Source organism: Canis lupus, chromosome 20 (genome assembly GCF_011100685.1).
Source record: "Canis lupus familiaris isolate Mischka breed German Shepherd chromosome 20, alternate assembly UU_Cfam_GSD_1.0, whole genome shotgun sequence".
Taxonomy (NCBI): domain Eukaryota; kingdom Metazoa; phylum Chordata; class Mammalia; order Carnivora; family Canidae; genus Canis; species Canis lupus.
The window spans coordinates 36313527-36331096 of record NC_049241.1 but is presented as its reverse complement, the minus strand read 5'-3'; the positions used below and the strand labels follow the sequence as shown (position 1 = coordinate 36331096).

The following is a 17570-nucleotide window of genomic DNA, read 5'->3' as shown; positions in this document are numbered from 1 at the left end:
TGTTACTATCTATCCATTGCCCATTCTGTCCAGGCACATGCTAGTCATTTTGCCCAATTTTTACATCCTCAAGACAAATTTTATCATTCCCATTTTATAGATGAGGAAATTGGAGCTCAGAGAGATGAAGTGATTTGCTCCAGATCTAGTAAGTACTGTAGCCAGGTTTTAAACCTAGGTCCATCTGATTCAAAAGGCATTCTCGTCCCACACTGAATCAATAAAAGATCATGTGTGAGTGTGTGTGTACGTGCATACGTGGTGTATCTATATTTTATGTCTATATAAAATTGGAGCCATACTTTATATATGGAGAAAGTATAGATTTCTCATAAAGTCAAACATAGAATTACCAGATGACCCAGCAATTCTACTCCTAAGTATAGGCCCAAAAGAACTGATAATAGGAACTCAGGTACTTGTATACCAATATTCGTTGAAGCATTATTCACAGTGGCCACTGATGGATGAATGGATGAACAAAATATAATATCTACATGCAACATAAGATTATCCAGCTTCAAAAAGGGATAAAGTTCTGACACATGCTACTACCCGGATGAACCTTAAAGACATTATGCTAAATGAAACAAACCAGTCACAAAAGGAAAATATTGTATAATTCTGCTTTTAGGAAGTATCCAGAATAGGCAAATTCATAGAGACAGAGTAGAATAGAGGTTATTATGGGCTAGGAGAGGGGGACTAGGTGAGGGGGACTAAGGAATAGTTGGGTCATAGAATTTCCATTTTGAGTCTTGAAAAAAGTTTTGGAAATAGGTACCGGTGACAATTATACAACATTGCTAGTGGACTGAATCGCACTGAATTGTATACTTAAGAATGATTAAAATGGTAAACTTCACATTATGTATATTTTTACTACAATAAAAAAGAAAGTCTGACAGGATGGAAAGAGTCAAGCAGACATAGGTATGAATCCCAGATCTGCCTCCTACCTGTCTGAATTGGGCAAGGGACTTGGTGTCTCTGAATCTCTGTTTTCTCATTTTAAAATAGGAATAATAATGCCTAGCTCAGGAGGCGGGTAGGATGTGAATTACCTAGCCAGTACTTAAGCACAAAGTGTGAGCACTCAATAGATGTGGAGGTGTCCGTAGCGGTGGTAAATTATTATTATTGTCAGCTCTGGAGTTCCATACCAGAAGCTGAAACACATGGGTGGCAAGCATTTCCCACCACACACACTGGGGAATGGTTAAATGATAACTGAGATTTTGTTCTTGTTTTGGAAGAACTTTTTAAGACAGAATGCCAATAAAGAACCAGGTGTTTGAGAAATATGGCTGTGTTAAGTTAAATGAGCCTTTTTTTTTTTTTTTTTTTGGATGCCAGATGGGAACATAAAACTGTTTGAAACCTCAGTGCTCCTTCCTGGTTGATTTTCACATGACTGAGAAATGAGTGACCACAGCACAGAAGAGCTGCCCACATGCTCTTGTTGCCAGCTCCGTTGCTGCTGTTTCAGAAAAGAAGAGCTGTTAGGGCAAAAACTCATAACCCTTGAAAATAGGAGGCCTGTGTAGAAGCCCCTGAGGAGGCCTCTAATCGTGCCATCGCTGAGGTGCCATGCTAATTACAGGGCTCGTGGACAATTCCCTTCTGCTGAACGGAGTCCCCCTTGGCCTCCTGTACCAGGAAATGGACTTCTGTGGTGACAGAAGAGAAGATACCTACGAAGTTAGGAATGACCCACAGAAAGCTTTTAAATGCATTGATTAGACTGTTAAATTTCTGTGTTCTATAAAGTGGATGATCAATCCCCCCTTTCCATACATATTCAATCTGCTTTCAATGCACGTTAACATTTTCTCGAATAAGTTCACGCCAAATTCTTAGAGATATTGCCTGTAGCTCCTTAATAAAGCACAGCTGTAGACCTGGAAACTTGTCCTTTGAACATTTGAAAACAACTCTGCAGGCTCCTTCCTTTGCTTGAAACACATATGGCCCCTGGAAAATAATATGCCTTTGTATTTAACCCTTCGGGTCTTTAAAGGAACTGTTTTGTGGAGTTGAGCTTTCATTTATTTAGCCGTTCCCTAATGATCTACAAGAGTGAATATACCCTCCTAAAAGTCCACTTAGCTCCCTTCATGTTCCCCATGTGCTATGTGGCCGTACTGCCTGTAGGGATGGCTAACTATCCCTTTCTGTTTCTTTCTGCTCCACTGGAAATGAATAGGTATTTAGGTGATACTTAGTTGTCTCACACTGGTCAGATGTCTAATAGTGTTCATGATGTGAAGTTAATTAGATATTCTGCATAAAAAACAGGCTAATTAAGACTGCTTATACTTATCTAGAAGTAGTTGGACTATTTCTAGATAACTATTATTACATTTTGGTGACCTTTCTCAATACATGAAGATCGATTTTCATCTCTTATAAAAATGATATTATACTGTGCACAATGCTTTTAAATCTGCCTTTATCAAATATCAATATATTGTGAACCTCTATATAGTATCATTATAAATGGCTACTTAGGTTTTATCATGTGGATTGCACATATTTTATTGTACCAGATATCCACTGTCAGACTTTAAGTTTGTTAATCCCATGTACAAGCTAGAATTCATATCAACTTCATTTACAGAAAACTCCAAACAGCAGAGGTTTAAACAAGGTGGATGTTTGTTTCTTCTTAATGTAAAATAGTCCAGAAATGGGCTAGTGTGGCAGCCATCCAGAGACTCAGGCTTTTTTTTTTTTTTTTTTTTTACCTTTTCACGCTGTCATTTTTCCTGGATAGTTTCCAGCCTTAGGGTCACTTCTCGGCCCAAAATGACTGCAGGGGCCCTGGATATCACATCCAAGTTCTATGTAGCACAGAGGAGGAAGGAAGAAGGCTCTGAAGGGCTCCTCCCCAGCCTTTAGATAGCCTCCCTAGAAGTCCCACCTAACACTTTTGCTTTCTTGCACTTGGGCAGATTCAGGTGCAGGTGAGACTGTGAAGGGGAGTCAAAGAGTTCTGTGAAAAGAAAAAAAAAAGCACAACAGTGGTGTAGCAACTAGAGATTTCTGCAACACCAGTTTGTGCCCTTGCAATCACTGCTCTTGAGTATGCCTTCTAGCCAAATCATGACTACTTTCTTAGAATTTATGCTAAGGAAATAATTGTACCAGTTCAGGGATGAGCACATTAAAAATATTTTCCACTTTTTTTGTTGTTGCAGAAGCGCTGGATGCTTGTTGAAAAACAAAACATCCAAAATAGTAGAAAGATCACCTGGTTTAATATACATCATCACTCTGAAATATTGTGACAGTTCAATTTAATTAGCATACAAAGAGGTCAGTTTCCCTATATTCTTGCCATTTTCCTCTTGTCCTGTTGCCTTAACTGATTTAATAAGTAAAAAATAATTTATACTTTTTATTTATTTTAGGTTTTATTTATTTATTCATGAGAGACACAGTGGCACAGGCAGAGGGAGGAGAAGAAGGTTCCATGCAGGAGCCTGATGTGGGACTCGATCCCAGAACTCAAAGGATCATGTCCTGAGCCAAAGGCAGACGCTCAACCACTGAGCCACCTAGGCATCCCTAATTTATACTTTTTAAATAAGATATTTATTTATTTATTTATTTATTTATTTATTTATTTATTTATTTATTTATTTATTTATTTAGAGAGGGGGGTGGGAGAGCACAAGTAGGCAGAGCTGCAGGTAGAGGGAGAAGGAAAAGCAGACTTCCTGTTGAGCAGAGAGTCTGTTGTGAGACTCAATCCCAGAACCCTGGGATCATGACCTGAGCTGAAAGCGTACCCTTAACTGAGTAAGTCACTCAGGTGCCCCTAATTTGTGCTTTTTTGATGAATCACCAATTGCCTGTTGAGATCTTTTGCCCAATTTTTAAAAATTGTGATACTCATTTAAAAAATAATTGAAGAGGCTTCTTTCCATATTTAATATGCACTTGATGATTATCATGTGTTCTAATGTTTTTCCAAATTATCGCTTTCTTTTAACTTCATTTACAGTGTTCCTGCCATGTTAAAAAAAAATTAAACTTCATACACTCAAATCTGTTTCTCTTTTCTTATAAGGCTTTCCCTTTGGTGTAAGTGCTAACACTCACATAAAATATTTTTTATTGGGGAAAATTAAAAAGCTCTGTGTTGGATTTGGAATTATAGTCTAAGTGCAGAGAGCCAGGCCTGGTAAGATAGGCAGTCGGTGAAGAGGTAATCTTCCCCCTTGTTCCCTAGCATGGAGCCTTATACCAATTACCCAAGGGGACAACTCTGAGGGTGTCTCAAGAGTAAAGCAGTACAGGTGAGCATCGTGTTCTGCAATAGGTTTCTGAGGTCTGAAATGTAAATGACATACTTGTTTCACTAGCATGCTATTTTTCTTTTAACCCACATTATGTCTAGGTTTAGGGAAACATTTCACAAATGAGACCCCTAAATATTTATTAATTTAAATTGAGCCTCCCTGTGCCTGAGACGGGCATGGGATGGTGAGAAAGACGTGAACCATGAAGTCAAACAACCTGAGTTGAAATCTTGCCAGTGTTTATTACTTCTGGAACCTCAGGCAAGTTATGTGACCTGCGTGAGCTTCAGGTTAGCAGGAGGATGAGAGGAAATAATGTGAAAGCATTTAGAGCCATCATTAGCTCATAGTGTTGAAGACCATCAACAGATGTTTCCCCATTCTGCCCAGAGACGAGAGTTTATATGCCTTGGTGCTTGATATTCTTTGGTACTAAGAATTCCTTTACAATGCAAATAATCACCTCTTACTTTATCTGCTTGGTGGTTCACATTTTTAAATATTAGGGTACAAAGAGGTCAGTTTCCCTATATTCTAGCCACTTGCCTCTTGTCCTGTTGTCTTAACCGATTTGATAAGTAAAAAATACCATAGGACCTCCCTGGCCTTCCTTGCTCTATGAGGCTAGTCTTGGATGTCCTAGAATACCTTCTCCCCCCTCTATGTCCCCCAAATCAACTCCAGATCTGTTAATAGATTTCATCTGAGGCCACAAAACTATCAAGTCTGAGCTAGTGATCAGCCACACATCTGATCCCTTCTCTGACTGTTAAGAATTCAAATAGTTCGGATCTCTTAGACCCAATAGGATCTTGATATCGGGGGGCCGGGGTGGGTGGAAGGTGGAGAGGAGGGCCAGGAATTTTTTGTTTATGCCCTGGACCTGGAGAAACTGAGGCCCAGGGCCAGGAAGAACCTTCAGTTAGTGGTGGACCTGGAGCTCTTGCCTGTCCTCCTCTTCCCTTGTTGCCGATGACCTGACTTGGTGAGCCACTTCTGAGTTTGCACGTCAGAGGTCAAGACATCCATTAGATGCAACCTTGAGAAGAGCCATTTCACATCCAAGGGGAATAATATGCCAGATGAATAGGAACATTAGCGATTTTCATTTGCTCTGCACTAATTTCTCTTGAGAAAGGTGAGCGGATTTTTTAAAGCCACAAGCTGGCAGATTTCACTCTGTGCTATTTCTGAGGTCTTGGCAGCAGAGCTGACTCTCCATCCCAGATCTCTGAGAACTCCAAAGAATCTGGTGCAGGGTGTTCCTGTGAATTAAGATTTTGACAAGCATCAACAGAATCTGGGTGAGTGGAGTGGAACGGGAACGTGTGGTCAGCTGCTCAGGCCCCAGAGTCCACATAGGCTTCTAGCAAAGGAGCAACAGCCTAAAGGACTCAGGAAAGCAATTTGTGGGGCTCTTAATGCTGAAATGGGCATGAAGGGGTGTGGAAATGAGGCCTGCGGGAGTGCAAGAGCCACCATGAGCCAGCCAGGTTCCCCCAGCTGTGGAAAGTATTGTTCATAAATATCAATTACCAATTTTCCATCTGGGCCTGGCAGGTTCCACGAATTTACAAGCAAAATAGCTTTAATAATTTCATGTCTGGAATTCACTCATCTGGAGCTTTTGTTTACTCTCCAGGAAGTTCATATAATGCACATTTGTGTGATAAGTGGGTGGGTTGACCCCAAAAATTATTAGTGAATTTAGAATTGAAAAAAAAATTACTCTGACACTGGCGCAGTTTGCTCTGGTTCTTGCATCTTCTTGGAATGCCTAAGCAGCATAGTTGGTTCAGTTCATCCTGACTTTAAGCCCTGCATCTCTAGCTCCTGCTGCTTAGGGACATATGGGGTAAATGGCTCTTGGAAACAGTCCAGAGGTCATGTTCACTCTGTATCTCAGGGAGGGGCCTTCTGAACCACTCTCCCCTGGAACCCCTGTCCCTATCTTATCAATGTGCCCAGCCCCACTATGCTGGTGGCTAAATGAGGAGCAGGAGTCCAGGCTGGGCCCATGGTTGGGATTCTAATCCAACAGGGTATGTCTGATGAGTTAATTGGGCAAGTAGCCAGTCCGTGTGTCCCTGAGGAAATTAATTTACGTAGGCAAGGTTGACTTGCTCAGAGACAGAGTTGTACAGCTGTGAAGAGACGGGGATGAGGGAGGACAGGAGACAGGAAAGAGAGCATGTTGTATATTTCAAGCATGCGTCCTCCCACTGGGCCCCTGGGCCTCACCTGAGCCCTTTGGAGAGGCTATGGGCACACGCAGAGCAGCAGTTTTCATTAGGACGGTGGCCTATGGCAGCACAAGTCTGCCCCTCAGGGCCCTGGAGACTCAGGCCAGGACAGCACAGAATGGGACAGAGAGGTGCCACAGGGAGCTGCTTTGCTGTGGTGAAAACTTTAGCGAACCCGGCTCACCTTGGCACCTGTGGGAGTATCCCTCTGGGGCCGCCTCAGTGAGCATGGCCATGTTCCCATGGAGTGTGGGCAGCAGCAGCAAGAGGGATGAGTCTTCACAGAGAGTTGACATCAACCAGGGGTTCAAGTAGAGCACCAAAAGGCTGTTTGTGATCCAGGCAAGATGCCTCAGGAAGTCTCAGGAGTCACTGGATAGGACCTTGTGTGGGACAAGAGCCAGTGAATTTGGGGACCTATTGATATGACTTGCAAGGTGCCTGGGGAAGCTCAGGCTATTTTGAAGTCTTTCCCTACCTCAAGAAGAAGAGCAACCAGTGAGTGTGGGGTGTGGTGGCAATGGTAACAGCCTCTGGCTTTGAAACCCCGTCCAGAGTTTTCTTTGGAACCAACACCCTCAAGCTCTGTTCTTCCCTTCCTTTCCAGGTTTCTGGAGCCTTCTTCAAGTTGTTATTAAAGTTTTCTGCCTGCCCTGTTCTGCTCTTTTTCTCATGGCTGTTCCCCGTCCTTCTACACAGGCTTCTTGATACTGCCATTGAGGTTTTACCTCATTGCTTTTCCTGTTGCACAGACTCTAGTTTCCCACAGCCATGTTGGTGCTTCTACCATTGTAGACCTTGACGCCAAGCACAACTTTGCTGAGGTAGGGAGCTCTTTAGTGCCATCAGAGGTAAACTTTTCCTTGGTTCTTCAAAATATTATCTTTTGCTCCAAATCTTCTTCTTTTTTAAAAAAGATTTACTTATTTATTTGAGAGAGAGAGGGAGAGAGCATGAGCAGGAGGTGCAGGGGAGAGAGAATGTCAAGCAGACTCTGCACTGACTGGGAAGCCCAACTCAGGCCTCAATCTCAGGACTTCGGAGCCGAAACCGAGAGCTGGTCCCTTAATGGATGGAGCCACTCAGGTGCCCCTGCTCCCAAATCTTCTGATAGCCTCTGCAAGCAATGGACTTAGGAGCAAGTTACTGCCAAGAGTGGTTGCACAGCTTTGCAGTGTCTCATGGAAAAGTTCTCTGTGCACTCATCCCCAGAGAAGGTCATCTCAAATTCTCTCTGCTACGGGAGAGTTCTCTACTCGTGCTCCTCTGCTTCTTGCTCATTTTTCATATTCATTTTACAATTTCACAATCCTAAACCTTTGGCATTTCTCCTTCCAGACTGGAATTCCATGAAACAGTCTAGTACTCTGCTTCAAAAGATTTTCCTTATGAAATATCTGGCAGTTGCTTCTGTTTGTTTAAACTTAGAAAAATCAATGATTTCAAATTGCAAATTCGGTTAAAATCTACTTTGCGATAATGTTGTAGGATAATATTGCCAGAGTTTGGAAGCAGAAAGCAAATGAGGCAGGAAAACAAGATAATCGAGAGGATGATAGAACAGGATCTCTGATTAGTGAAGCACAATTACACGGAATAAATATGATATCGATTTTTGTGTAAAAATCACCCACGGAAGGGGAAAAGAAGGAGGCTGTTTGTCATCTTTCCTTTTTTTTAATTTCCATTTTTCAAGATATTTTCAAGTTCTCTGAACTGTATTAGTTGGGTTTTTCTTTTTTAAATACAATTCTGATTTAGATGATTGATATTGCTTTAAATGCCTCTGGTATTCCCTCTTTAGAAATATGTTTCATCTGAATCCCCAGAGCTCTGTGTCAGTTTTACTCTTTGGTCATTCCTCACTTCCTACATGGTGTTATTGGTATTTGTGTCCATGATTTCACTCCCTTGCTAGATGGTGAATTTATTGAGAGTAGACACATACTTGTATGTGCTTTATCAACAGTGGATTCTCTAGTGGCATGAGTAGGTGGAGTTCTTATTTTAAGAATATGATTTTTAAAATTGAGTTATAAAATAAATTTATAATGAGAAATTTTCTCATGGAAGGTATGTTTTGGTGACTCTGAGATGGAGAATTCATACTCCATTTATATCTTTAATAATTTGTAGGAGGAAGAGATGGATGTTTCATCTGTAAGCCAATTTTTTTTTAGTTACTTATATTTATGATTCCCAGGGAATATGTAAAATTTAAAGAGACACAGAAACACATACACACACTCACATACACAGACCTTTGAAGGGAGTGGGGATCTTACTGTGCCCCTGTGGGAGGAGAACAGATGTGTCCCCAATTCCAACACTGAGTAGAAGTTTTGCTATTCCCAGAGGGCTGGGGAAACACAGCTCCCAGGGGATGAGTTTGGTTACAGGGGTGTGCTGGTGTCTAGAGGCAGAAACCACCTGGGAAAAGGGAAGGCTGGCTGTGGCCTCTGTTGATCAGCAAGCCCTCCCAGCTGAACTGCTCCAAATGAGAGCCCAAGGGAATGCAGAGTTGGTTACTACTTCCTTTCTCTTCTATTTATTTTTTGGCATTTGATGAACTTGAATTTGTCTAAGTACTCTTTACCTGGTTTTTAGCATAGCCCTTTTGAACTCAAGGCTCCTGTGGAAATTTTATTGTCTATGTGACCTTATAGAAAGCATCTTGGATATTCTTTTGGTAACTTCACGGAAGACCATTCCTAGAGGAGAACACCTAGCTTAATTGGAGTTGTACACTCCATTTTGTTAATTTCTTAGGTAAGCAGTATGTAGAGTGGAGGGCAGGGGCTCAGGGCCTGGAGCCAATCAATTTTGGATTATGGCTTCCCCACACAAGTGCTGTGCAGAGTCCAGTTTACCAGGAGCTGGTGATAATTCAAGTCTAGGGTGCCTCCCTCACTGGAGGAGAGGCAGATACTGAGCAGCAAATTATAACAAAAAATTTCAGATCATATCAAATGGACTCAGTAACAGGAAGATAAGTCTTATTCATTCATTTAGCAAAAAAGAAATATCAACTAGAAATAATGGAGAAGCACTTAGAATTTTGATAATTCAGTTAGTGAAGAGGAGTGAATCATATAAGCATATTGGGCAAAGATTTAAATTACTTGCTGATTTGACACAGAGCAAAGACAATATAAAATTCATACATACATCATTATAGTGAGGATGTCTGTTGACAGCAAACAGGTTAATGAGTGTTGATTCAAGATTGGTCATTGACAAGGAAGCTTGAAGTGCCCTGAAATCTTTGTGGCTCAGACATGAAAGAAACTCGAAAGAGCTTTCACCGAAATTTGATGACAACCCTAAGGAATTCCCTGCTATCATCTATAATGAATCATGAAGCTAAAAGATATTTTCTCAATTATCAATAATAAAAGCAAATGTTGACCAAGTACAATACAGGAAAGATAAATCATCTTTCTTTTCTCTTTATAGGAAAAAATATAGTCACAAAGATAGAGAAAAAATATGATAGCAGCATGTCTGGCAGATGATAAAAATTATTCTTCCAGATTTCATGATATTTCATGATATTTGTAATACTTTTACATTTGTGATTTGTTGCAATTTCTTTCTTCATCCTAAATAAATAATCTCTTACATACCTAAATTCATATTTGGAGTTTTGTGTTCCTTTCCTTTAAAGCAGGGATCTTCAAACTGTTTAAATTTCAGGCTCTATAAAACCTGGATCTACCTCACAGCTAGCTAAGATTGGAGAAAGGATGTGAGTGTTTTGAATCTCAGTTTCCTCTTGACAGAGTGAGGATTGTACAGGTTCCCAGTTATCAGGTCAAGAGGCTTACATGAAGTAATGAGGATGAATGAAGTATTTAACACGGAATCTGGGATGTGGTGAACACTCCTTATTAGTATGTCCATTCCTTTTGGTAGACTGATTCAGCACCTGAATGTTCAGGCACCATGGATTCAGCAGGGAACAAGATAGACAGTCTCTGCTCTTAAGAAGCTTAGGTTCTAGTTTATTCTAATTATTATTTTTTACTACTCATTATTGGTTCTCTTCATGCTCCTTCTAAAAAGGTTGTTGGCTCCTTATCTTTTTCAAAGGAAATGGATTAAAGTTAATTTGTTTTGAAAACCATGTGCCACCATTTAGATATCTGATCCTTCCAGTGATGTTGCAAAATGCGAGTTGGAAACTGACAATTCAGTGTCTTTTCTAACCCTGTGATAGGATGGGGCGGGCATTTACAGTTTGTGACTTGGCATTCTGAGTGGTTAATGATAGAGATGGAGCAGCTCACTGGGGAGCTCATCTGAGCATCTTGAAAGAGGCCCGTGGCTCTCACTCCCAGCTTCCCTTGGAACCTCAGGGTAGAAGAGACTTCTTGGAACTAGGACATAGCACTCGCTCTCTTCTCTATGGGGCTACCTATTTTTGCAGAGTTTTCTGGGGTAACTCATCATTTTGAAAATACTGTTTTCTGCACTAATAGCTTCCCAAAGCACAGCTTTCTAAAGCTGGAGAGAGGTCAGGAAAGAAGGCAGCATGTAGATTCTGAGGACCAGAGGGTTGGCTTTCCACTTGGACTCTTTGAGTCCAAGCATCTGCTGGAATTTATTTATAGGTTTACAGAAAGGGTCTTAGTTATTCTACAGCAGAAGCCCAGTGTACTGGCTTTGGTCCAGTTTTGGAAAGCAAAAATGTTTGACTCTTTTTGTTTTATTTTAGGCGTGTACTATACTGGTGGAATCAAATGAGGAAGCAGTGAGTTGTGAGCATAATGTGGGGATTTTTTTGTTTTTTGCTTTTTTTGGTTTTGTTTTTTTTGTTTTTAATATGGATGACTTGGTCAGAAGTTTGATAATCATTTGGTCACTTAGCGGCAGCTACATTAAATTCTTAGGATTCCAGCTTGAGAGAACCTATTCATTCTCTTCTTGTGCTGAGATTCTGTTTTTGACACCTGAAGTCACACTAATAGATGGAATTCTGGATGCCTCGTCTTGAACAACCCTGAATACAGATCACAAACCTCTTCAGGGAAGGACCCTTGTCCGCTAAGTCCTAGGAATCAGCAGGATGCCTGGTACTTAACAGGTCCTCAATAAATATTTCTAAGTGAAGGAATGAATGATGAATGAACAAAGGAGCATGAAAGTGAATGGCATTTCCATGATGGGGAAGGAGGCCTCCTCTCCCAGAATAAGCTCATATGGTATTCATTTAAAGCATGCTAAGGAAGACTCTGTTAAATACAAAGTTCACTTCAAAAAAATCAATGTTGTGTTTTGAGAATAAACCACTTCCTGTATTGATAGGGAATAAACTGCTTTGCAGCTCTAGCTTCATGTCTCCAAATGGGAAACATTCAAATAGGTGTCAAGGTAACTGAGCTGTCTGCTAGGGGTCGGAATAGGCCCATCACTTGGCTCATGGGATTTAAGTCAGAGAAGTCAGGCTCTCAACCCAGTTCTGACACACACCAGCTCCCTGGTCTCAGCTAAGCTACCTAGGCTCTCTGAGTTTTCTCATCTGTATAAATGGGGATAATAAGAATGACTTCATTCGGTCATCGGACAGATTGAATGAGACAATGCTTGGCACAGAGTAAGCGTCCAGTAGAAAGTTCTGCCCCTTTCCCTTCCTTCCATCCCTCCCCTCCTGCTAACTGAGCTGGGCATTGGCAATTTCTCCTGCTCACTTCCTCAGCTGATCTCCCCTGGAAGTGAGGCCGGGTGCGGGGCAACTTTCTGGAGGCCGCTAGGCAGCCCCACCTGGCAGTCATATTTTTGCGTGGCTTCTGAATGTTTGGAGAGGAAGCACACAGAGATTCTGTATCCCTAGATTTTATAAAAGGGTTCAGCACTTACATTTTTTGCTCATTTACTTAGTGGCCGCCCCCCCTCCTCCACCCACCCTCCCCAGCATTCCAAATCTTCTGAGATTGCTCTGAGCTCCTTTTTCTTCTTGGAAGTCAAGCCTGCTTTTATTTTCCTTTTCAGGGATTTTACGAGGTGAGAAATTGACATTGAAGACAGTTTCCTCAGGGCTTGGGCCTTGAAGGTGACTGACTTTTTAAAAGCTATTAGTGATGTAGAGAAGCCAAGCAAGACCTACCCTTCTGGAGAGAGCCCACAACTCTCTAAAGCAGCCCTGGCCCCCGGCTCCACCCACCATGACAATCCAAGGTCAAGCTCATCCATGGCAGCGGCTTGATTTTGCTCATTTTGTACATTATTTATGTAACATGCGGGTTGCGAGGGAGTGTGGATGTAGATGATTCATAGGCACAAGCAGTTGGAAACAGATTGCAGAGGCCCAACTCCTTGCCTTGGGTGTCCTCCCCCCCTGCCCCCCAGGCAGCTTCATGCGCTACTTCCTGCCTGCCCTGCCTTGGCTGCTCAGGCCAAACACAGTCCTTGGCTCCCCACACCTGTAAGGAGCAGGGGCACCCTGGCCCTTTAAGATCCTACACCTGCAACAGATTCTGGGGACACACCCACTGCCTCAGATGTAATTCTCATTAAAAAAAAAACCTACACCATAAAATAGCATAAGGAATTCTGAAAAAGTTATGATGACTACTTCAATGCCTATTTTTTGAAATATCAAGTTCTTTAAAAAAAAAGTTTCATCTTCGTGTCGCTGCCCCTCCTTTCCTAGCATGCCTGGCACCGTGCTTTGCTTGCCTCTTGGGCAGCCCCGTGACAGAAGGCATGATGTTCTCTAGTCTAGACTGCAAGGGAACCTCTTCTTAACTTTTTCAGAGTTCTGTCCCACCTGGGAGACTTGCCCTCAGGTGACATCCGAACACTGGTGCATTGGGAGGCATGTGGAGTTAGGCTTGGTCAGATGACTCATTAATTCTGTGTATCAGCCAGCAGTTGTGAAGATAATGCTTCGGAACAAAACCAGCTGAAATCTCCATGGTGCACAAATGACTTATCACTCATACTTTAGAGATGGTCAGCTTGGTGGCTCTGTTGATCTTAAGAATCTTATTTGCATTGCTAGGGGGTCGGGGACCGCTGATTTAGGATGGCCTGGGCCAGGCTAATGGGATATTTTGACTCTGTTTCACTACCTCCCAGCCTGTAGCAAGCTAGCCTGAGCAATGCTAGACCAAGAGCAAGACTGGCCTTGGGTGAGCCACCTTGGTGGCTCAGTGGTTGAGCATCTGCTTTTGGCTCAGGGCATGATCCCAGGGTCTGGGGATCAAGGCTCACATAGGGCTCTTCGTGGGAAGCCTGCTTCTCCCTCTGCCTATGTCTCTGCCTCTCTCTGTGTATCTCTCATGAATAAATAAATAAAATCTTAAAAAAAAAAAAAAAAAAGGCTGGCCCTAGTCATATAGGCACTTGTGTAAGCATCACATTTGCTAACATCTCATGGGCCAAAGCAAGTCACCTGGCTGAATCCAGGGTTGGAGTGGATGGAACCCTACAAAGTTATGTGACTAAGAGCTTGGAAACAGAAAGAGGTGAAAAATTTCAATCATTTTTGCAATCTACTACACTGTGTGACCTTAGTAAAGTTACTTGACCTCTCTGAGCCTGACTTTCCTCTTCTTTTGAAAGAGAATACTCATGATCCCTAGCCATCATGACTATGTGAGGATCAAAGGAGAGCACTGGGTTGAATGGGTGTGATTCATGGCTATTTAAGCTCACAAAAGTGCTATGAAACCAGTATTAACTGTGTATCTAGGCTAAAGAGGGTACATACATACTCCTGTGGCTAGTTTCTCCATTAGCAGATTAGGTATTTTATTTGTCAGGGTTGTCCAGAGAAACAGAACCAACAGAATGTGTATATGTATAGAAAGAGTGAAATTTATTTTAAATGAACTGTTTCATGTGATTGTAGAGGCTTGGCAGGTCCAAGATCTACAGGGTAGGTAGTCAGGAGACTCAGGGGACAATTGTAGTCAAGTCCAAAGGTGGTATGCTAGCAAAATTCCTTCTTGTTCAGGGAAGGTCAGTCTTCATTCTATGGCCTTCAACTGATTAAATGAGGCCCACTCACATTATGGAGGGCAAGTTGATTTATTCAAAGTCCACCCATTTAAATGTTCATCTCGGCCAAAAAACACCCTCACAGAAACACCCAGAATAATGTTAGAAAATACCTGGGCACCATGGCCCAGCCAAGTTGACACCTAAAATTAACTATCACAGGTACACTATGGGCCTGGGTCCAATTCATAACTTAATTATGAATTCAATGAATATTTAAAGAGTGCCTACTGTGCACCTGGAACTAGGTGTTAGCCATTGGAATAGGGTAGTGAATAAGCTGCCAGTCCTGCCTTCAAAGAAGTGACAATCTTGTAAGCAGTAACCAGGCAGGCAAGAGCATGAGCCTGCCAAACGCTGTGGAGAGCCTTTGGTGGAGTGTGCTTCCTCTCTGGAGGAAGCTTTTGGCGTGCATTATCTCATTCAACCCGTCAGCAGGCCTGGAAGGCAGGCACTGTGGTCCGGATGGCGCAGATGAGGGAGGTGAGGCTGGAGGGATGGGTGAGCTGCGTGGCGGTCACCCAGCTAGTAAGTGCCGAGCTCAGGCTGAGTTCATCCCTCCCCGATGCCCACGCCCAGGCCGGATGTTGGCTCCAACTTCTCACTCAGGCCCTCCTGCTGCGGCTTCTCCCAGATGGGGCGCAGAGGCAGAGCCGGAGGGGTGCGAGCCTGAGGGCTGCCTGGAAGGCGGACACCGGGAGAAGGGGTTCAGCTGTTCTCCGGGAGCCCCGGGAGCCCTCCCGCCCTGGTGGGCTGGCCTGGTTTGCATTGCCACTTCCTGAGCCTCTGGGATGTGGGCGGCAAGCAGGCCACCAGTATTATCCTGGAGTCTGCAAGTCCATCTTGGGAAACAACCCTCTCAGTCTCCTCATCTTTAAAGGGACAAATGAGCATGTGTCCGTGTGTAGGTAGAGAGAGGGAAGATTTGAGCTCTTTCCAGGAAAGCCACCTCTTCATCCATTCTGCTCAGGGACATGCTCTGGGTGAGTGTGTGTACAGACATACATATGTAATATTTTCAGACTTTATCTACTTCCAAACTGCTCACAGCAGGGGTGCAGATGGAACTATATGCTAATGGATGTGGGAGAAGCATGCTCCCCCCATGAGGACTGCTCCTATGTATGTTGAAAGCAAGCTCTCCCCTAAGGGGCTTTCCTCCCTGCGTGGCTGTGCACACATTAGCCGTTGGCTGGGTGCATGCTGGCCAGAAGCCTGACCTGACCCACAGATGAAGAACCTGTGGAGGCGAGGGAGAAGGGGGCGCTTTATGTAAGTGGTTTTTAGACAGATGGAAGACTCATTTTAATTGCATAAGAAGCAGTCTTTCTTAAGTAGAGATGTAGGTCCTTTTGCAAACCTGTGCTAGACAAATCTTTGCTGCTGCTGCTTTTATAAATGCACCTTTATTTCCGTGAGAATTGCTCATTAGTGTGTTGAGTTGTGTCTGGGCCATTTGCTGCTCATGCCGAGGCTCAGAAATTCTCTGCATGCCCCCTACTCAGTGCAAGTTCACTCCCCCCAACTCCGGGATAATGAGGTCATCTAAAGAGCCTTAAGCTAGGTTGTAATTGAAATGGTAGTTTTGAGAATGGACTGGTGGATGTTCGTAACGTGGGCCAGTGGGCTGTTGGAAGGAAACAAGTTTAGAGCAATGGCTTTCAAGTCGTGATCCCAGGGATGGCCCAGTTTCGGGGAACCCACTGAACTCTATCTTTGCCCCATTAGGGTCCACTGTTGACAGGACCTCTGAGTTCTCCCAGAATAGGCACCCTGAGACTTAGAGAGCGTTGGGCTCCAGCATCTCCGTCTTTAGAGCTCATGCTGGGAGGCAACTTCAGTGCCCTCAGCTCAGGGAACTGGAAGGAGAGGCTGGCTTCCTGGCTACACTTTGGGCTGAGTGTATCTGAGTATAACAAGAAAAGCACCAGTTTGGATCATGGGGTTTCTAGGCAGCTGTATTCAAGGTGAAATCATGTATCCCAGCTGTTTATTTTATCAGCGGCAAGGGAGTAAAACCTGATTTTCTCCAGCAGGAAGCAGCTTATGCAAGCTCACTGCTCTGTGGGATGAGATTTTCCCAAGAAAGGACAAAGAGGTTTGAGGTAGCTTAGACGGAGACCCTTTGCCCAAGGTAGTTGCACGCTGGCTGGAAGTTCACCTCAGGTGTGGATTTTGGCAGGCACTGTGCCATTTTGTTAAGCTCCGTATAGCTGGTGAGCTTTATTGAGAGGCACACAATAAATGTTTGATAGGTGGATGAATGACTCTATTGAGACCGGCCCGAATGGAGGCAGCCTCAACTAAAATAGTCCTTCCCAACTGAAAACCAGCATGTGAAACCAAGTTCCTGTGCAGATTACTGGGCTCGGCTGTCTGGGGAAACAAAGGGGGGAGCAGAGCTTCCTGGCTTTTGTCACCGGCCCCTCCACACTGCCAGCCAGGGATTAGAAGATGTCGAGATGTCCTTCTCTGGCCTGTCCATCTGCACCAGGATATTTCTTTCTTGGAACTTTTGCCTTCCCCGTAAGTAGCACATTGTTTTTCCTCTCTTGTGTCTCTGCGTGTGTTGTCACCTCTGCCTGAAATGCCTCCCCCGACCTGGTGGCTCCTTACCTGGCCTCCATCACACATCTCATGCTTCTGTACAGGAGGGCTGGGGTGGACAGGGCCCTCAGACTCTGGAGCCAGCCTGCTTGGACTTCTGGCATTGCCACTTACTACCTGTGACCTTGGCACGTTGTCCAAGTCACCCAATAATTCTGGACTTCCATTTTTTTGGGGGGAGGGGTCTGGAAAACAGGAATTATAGTAATAGTACCCAAGGCAGAGGATTGTTTTAAGATTAAATTAGTGAGTACATAGAACAGAGTCTGGAATGTGGCTCCTGGTTCTTCTCAGTCACCATCAACCTTGTCTTCTGGACCCCTGTTCAAGTTTTCTCCTCTGTCTACCTCTACCACTTTGTTCTCCCCTCCTTCCAACTGAGCACCTTAGCTGGCCCACTTCCTTATTT

General features: G+C 43.4%; 2 protein-coding genes across 7 annotated transcripts in view; both read left to right on the top strand.

Moving 5' to 3' along the window:
• The window catches only part of CACNA2D3 (calcium voltage-gated channel auxiliary subunit alpha2delta 3), a 946725-nt gene that overhangs the window by 4316 nt on the left and 924839 nt on the right, over positions 1 to 17570 (top strand). For 2 of the 6 annotated variants that reach the window (XM_038566128.1, XM_038566131.1), the window contains exons 1-2: positions 15649 to 15826; positions 16810 to 17080. The exons of 2 other annotated variants lie outside the window; for them this stretch is intronic. The gene's annotated coding sequence lies outside the window, so the exon portion shown is untranslated. Of the gene's footprint in view, positions 1 to 15648; positions 15827 to 16566; positions 17081 to 17570 lie in introns of those variants that run through there. 2 more of the 6 variants (XM_038566135.1, XM_038566130.1) reach the window with 2 other exon arrangements.
• The window catches only part of LOC111091310, a 58634-nt gene that overhangs the window by 24656 nt on the left and 16408 nt on the right, over positions 1 to 17570 (top strand). The window lies entirely within an intron of this gene.